This window comes from Solea senegalensis, linkage group LG12 (assembly GCF_019176455.1).
Source record: "Solea senegalensis isolate Sse05_10M linkage group LG12, IFAPA_SoseM_1, whole genome shotgun sequence".
In the NCBI taxonomy this organism is placed as follows: Eukaryota; Metazoa; Chordata; class Actinopteri; order Pleuronectiformes; family Soleidae; genus Solea; species Solea senegalensis.
The window spans coordinates 4780206-4786205 of NC_058032.1; positions in this window are offsets into that span (position 1 = coordinate 4780206).

Here is a 6000-nt window from a genome sequence, read left to right on the forward strand (position 1 = left end):
CGACCGCGTAGTTGATAGCTAACTAGCATGCTAGCACGCTAAGATAGCAAACAATGATCTGCTAAACGTCTGTCTGTTTGTTTTGGGCACAGCTAGCGTTGAAGTAAAGAGGAAGGATTAAGAATTAAGAGGAAGACAAATTGTAATCGTATTAACACCAGCTAAAGGTGAATCAGTAAGGGATTGTTTTCTGCCGGTAAAAATGAGAATTTAGCATTATCGCCGCGGCAGTCTGGAGCTGTGATAATTGTTTAATTATGGGATAACACTCAGGTCACTGTTAATCAGAACCACAGTGTTGTGCCTTATATAAGATGGTTTTCAGATGAAGAAGAGAAATAGAGGTCTTTTCTTTCATCCTCTTTTTCACATTGCTATACCTCGTCGTCGCAACATAAAGTGGACATTCTTGTAGAATTCTTGTTTTCAAAAACTACGTCTCCGACGACACAGCTTTTCTAAGTTATTTGTAATATGTTTTTTTTTTTTTATGCATAAAAGAAAGAAGACACTATTCTAAATAAGTTTCATGTCTCTGGAGACCTGACTAATACACACACTTAATTATGGATGAAATGACAGGCACTTGGAAAACTGCATCTCTTAGTCAGTGCATGTAGAAGCACACAGTCGCAGTTGTATTTTCTAATCTATAGCTTATAAGAGAAGGATGAGATAGTGTCATATGGTGAGATAAGATCCGAAAGAGGGAGGAGTAGGTATAGTCTGGCCGGTCTGGCTATCTCTCTGATGAGAGTGCGATTCAGCGGCGTGAATAATTAAAGCTGGGAGCACTGATAGGAATCTGTAGACGCGAGGCTCGGATAATACTGGATGGATATCAGGGGGCTTTGGTGCAGGGAGGTGGTGGCTGCGATGACATTAGTCACTCTCTCCGTGCCCCAGGCAGCCGTCAGGGCACAGAGCTGAAGGTCAGGTTGATGATGGATGGACGAAGACCAGCGGTGAATCACCGCTGCTTTTGACGAGAAAACGAATGTCCGGTACATGAAATATTATCCTCATAGAGGAAGATACCTGATCTGATCCTGAAGCAATGTGTCATGGCTTTGTGATCTTTGTGAGAAGATGTCGTCCATTAGATTGAAATGCAGTTTGTGACAAGGAGCGGTGAAAGGGAGGCAATGCATTTTTCCCCTCATTATCAGAGGAAGCATACACTGTAGTTACATGATTGTCAAGAATTTACTATTCACTATTTTCTTTCTTTGATTGTTACACACTGAAGGATGGAAAGTACTTGTGTGTGTGTGTGTTTGCTGTGGGTCAAAGGGTCACACTGTCAACTCAGATTTCCTCTCACCTCCGTATAATATCATCATTTTTCTTTTCTCGTTGCTCCCTGACTCAGCCCTGCATGTGCAGGTTTGCAAGATGATGTGTTTGATATGATAAATCAGTCCCTCTGCAATCCGTTACAACGTCCCACTCAATATTATTAATAGGTGAAAATTAAAATTCACACCATTTGTCTTGCAAATGATGCTGCTCCACATTTAGGTGGCTACAGTGTGCAGCAGTTGAAACAAGCCTCTGTATGAACCCGACCTCAAAAGAGTATCCTCCTCCTCCCAGAACATTAGTGTGATTTTACACGGTAGGTTTCTTTCGCAGTCATCTCCGCACACTGCTCCATTCATTATAATGGTAGCAGTGTGTCACCGGAGCCTCCACAATGGCAAGGAGCCCCATTTTCAGGTCAACTCACAGCCAGAATGATTCCTTGATTATTCCTTATTTATCCCAGTCATTCCCCCCACTGCGGTGTTGAGTCTCTGGAAGATGTGTGTCTGAGTGAGACGAACCAAGGCTAATGAGCTGAGCACTGCTGCCTGCTGATTGTTAGGAAGGAGCCGTGTTTCACTCAGAAGACAAAATCACCAGCACAGTATCTTATTCAGAGGAATATGTGTGTTTGCAATGCTAATGTGGAGGCGTTCGCTGCCCTGTTTATATTTATATAACACCCGAATGTGCATCTGATAAAGACTCATGTACTCGTACCGTACGTTGTTAATCTTTATCTGATTGCAGTAATTTACTTTTAAGATTAACTGGCGTGTAAACGTGTTTGGCTAATGTCAGACTGATCTCATATGAAGCTGAGTATGAAAGGGTGCTGTCACTTCTCACCTTTAAGAGGTGTCATCATCGGACGTCTGCGGGTTAGACCAACATCCAATCAGACCAATGATCTGGACGACGTATGCAGAGTGATGAAAAACTACACTAGTTTTCTAGGAGCGATGGCTATCTAGTAAGGGCGTCTAACAACTTTTGCCTTGAGGAACTCCGCAGCCAGTCGCTTAAAATGAAAACAACAGCCAAATCGAAAGACAGCTGCTCCTCGGTGGCCTCTGTCATCAACGCCTTAAGCCAGCCCAGTGGAAATCACAGTGGTTTTGATTGATTCTCTTTTTAGGAGATTCTGAAGTTGGCTGAAACTGCGTCGTTGCCAGACCTTACTGCGAAGTGAAATGTAATTGTTGGCATTATGATTTTACAGGTATTGTTTTGCTGCACTTTGAACGTATCAAACCGAAACACGGCTCTAGTGGTAAGAATGCAGAGTGTAGTCTCCTCATGTCTCCATTTCTCAAGTGTTGTTGGTTAATGCACTGGGTTTATCTTGGCCGAGTCATTCTTTGTAATGTCTGTGGAGAGGGTCTGCTCTTCATAATACTAAATGCACTCCCATTTGTGCTGCTGTAGAAACACGACGGCACAAGATGGTAGCCACCATATAGCTGGGCCCTTATGTTGTGATGTGTAGTATAGTCAAGTTTTATACAGAAATATTAACAGAAAACACACATTCACAAAAGATATCCAAGTGTAATTTCATGAACAGTGTATTAAATATGCATATATATGCAAAACAAAGAAGGGTCAAACTGATAAAATCTGTTCATTTTTCTAAGAACTTCTATGTTTTCATTTCCTGCAACCTGGATCACACTTTGTGCCGTTTTCATCAGTGCTTCATCATGATCAGCACTGATAGCATCATTGTGTCTTGGTGGGGGGTAAAATAAGATAAAACAAGTATACACTTTGTTATACACTCAAAATTACAAAGCAGCTGCAATGTTGTGATTCACTTTATTTATGTTCTGCCGCCTCCATTTTTCTTAGGGAAGTGGGCATTAAATCCCAGAAACTGCTGCTGATGAGGCCACGTGTATGTTAGTTTGCTGCATTTTGTGTTTGTGTTTTGTTGTTTTCACATCATCATGAAAAAAAACTATCAAGTGCCATAGAGAACTGAAAAACTACCCACCTCAATATAATGAGCCGAAATCACCTTATTAAACCTTATTAAAATTACATTAAAGTTACATAGACCTGGGAAGGTTTTGGCACGCACCAAGGGCTGGACATTTTCCCCCAGAGTGGACTTGTGTGATTATTTTTTTAAATATTAATCTTTTAATTAGTTTCTGTCAAGTTCTCAGTTGATCGAATCATTATTTCCGCTCAGTGCTGGTGCCGGGCAAAGAAATGAAACTGCCGTAACATGATGTACTATGGAGGTCAACGGAGACCCAACAACACGAAAAATGTTGAGTCTGACTCAGGCTGAAGGAACACGAGCCCAGATACGTTAAAGTTTCAGAGAACTTTGCAGAAGAAAACGTGAAGAAGCGTGATCCTCAGGTCAATATACTGTACGTGTGCAAGTACATACACATATACAGACATTACTGCAACCAGTGGGACCAGGAATAATTCATAAGCAGTCAAGTCTAATTAATACAACCTCTTGTGCACTGAATCTTGATCTTTAGCTCCTTGGTCACCTCACGTGCAACAGCCTGTTGGGAGAGCAGGCATCGGTCTCCCCGAGCGGCTGCAGGTTCACAGCTCAGGTCCTCGTTCTGGCTGCGGCCCTCCGGTAAATGTGGCTCTAAATCACCTCGGACACAATCCATCCCCATTAACGTTGAGCGAGAGGAGCCCATTTCATCCTCATTCCCCTCAGCACCTGAGTCTGACAGCCGCTCCGTTCACATAATCCACAGAAGTCATTGCGCGGTGCACCGCTCGTGAGGTTAAAGTGGTTTAAAGGACACGACGGGGCAGAGAATGGAAGTTGACTGTGCAATGACTGTAATGATGTGATCCCGGCAAGAGTGTGAAAACGGTCATCGGATCCTCTGCACACTGTGAGCTCCACAGCTGCAATTAGCGCTGCTGCTAACGGGGAATACAAAAGAGACGGCGCTGGTGCACTGAAAATATTCACTATTGCTCCTGGTGTGGACGAACAAAGGGCAGATATTTTTACAAGCACACCCACCCTTTTCGTCTGGATTGAATTGATTTATTTATGTGAAACACGTTGTGTCACATTCTATTTGTGTGAAAACTTTGCAAATAAAGATCGATTGATTGATTGCTTTCTCCTGGTGATGTGGAGGCAGCAGAGAACGCTTCCAGATGGCTCTGGCTAAAGCTAAGTGGAGCTAGTAGTCGCCACTTGGACAGAGGTGGGTCACCTGGACGAGGGTGTCTGTTGTGTCCAGTGAAGGCATCACAGGTTGCTTTGAAAACTAAGTCAAGTCTATGCAAGAGAGGGGGAAATGCCAGAAATCTTATTTTTTTTTTTTTTAGCAAAACAGTTGTTAAATATGAAGTCAAAATGTCAATAGCGTGTTGTTTTTCCTCCCCGACACGTCACCGCGGGGGATTATGACAGACTGACTGACAGCAGTCAACATTCTGACACTTTTAGTGTCCTTCGTCTCGCACGGTTCCATCATTTTGCATTATGAGCCGAAAAAGTGTGGGTCTGTTTTGCATATTCTCTACATTTAACCATGTTCTCGGTAAAATGTTTATCACATGTACGAGCTGGAGGAGGGATCCTTGCTCTACTCTCTGTGTTTTCTGCGACTATGAACAGATTTTAAAGACGATTTCTAATATTTAGTGATGATTCCATATTCTTTGACACTTTGGAAAAGGTGTTACACTCAGTGAGACTAAACCTTTTTACAACTTCCCTTTACTGTAATATTTGTTTACTATTATTAGGAATCTGTATTAATCTGAATGAGACGTATTGGAGGAAATAAGAAACTGTGCACATCCCTTTTTGGGTGTCTTGTCTCTGAGAGCTGTTTTTTCCCACTTCCACCACTTGGTGGTGCCAGTATTCACACACATCTCTGTCTCCTCCTTGTTTGCTCTGTAAATATAATGGATTTTATGACTAGATTTTATGGTGGACTCTCATAAAGAAGAATGTGTCAAAATAAGACAATTTTTTTTGCCTGTTATACCTGCAGACGGTTGTAGAACACACACACACACACAGTAAAACAGAGTCATGTCTGTTTGCAGGGTGACGCAAGGTTAAACTTTATTGTCCACACTGGCTCCACATCAAAACACAACATAAATACAAAGGCAATGGAGTTAAATTATAGGCAATTAAATTTAGGGAGGCAATTTAATAATGTAACAATTAAACATTTTAATTGTACTCGGTAAAGAAAAATATTTACCTGTGGTAAGCAGATGGAATTGTGGGAGCAATGAAAAGAAGAGTGTTTTTTACTGTAGTCTCAGTGTGATGATCCCTGGTGATTTAGGGTAAAAACCACACAATAAAAAACATATATTTGAGTTTTTATCCAGAAACTTTCACTTTCTCTTTATTAGTTTTGTTTAAGACATAAAAAACAAGTACATTTAATTTGACAAAAATGTCCAGGGAGCTTGTGATGCTTTGTTGTTTTTAACATCTAGAATATAAAAACTTCAATGTTGACAAATACTGTGAAGTTGTGTTGCATAAAAAAATAATAACGATAAATACGAAAAATGATTATACAGTATACGATTGCTGTTGAATATGCAGTGTTGTACTTTATTAGCACTAGAGAGAGGCCAAATACCAACCCAGCCAATACAGTCTGAAGCTTTGGAGTTTGATGAATGACGATGATTTATTGAAATGGTAGTGGAAATGGA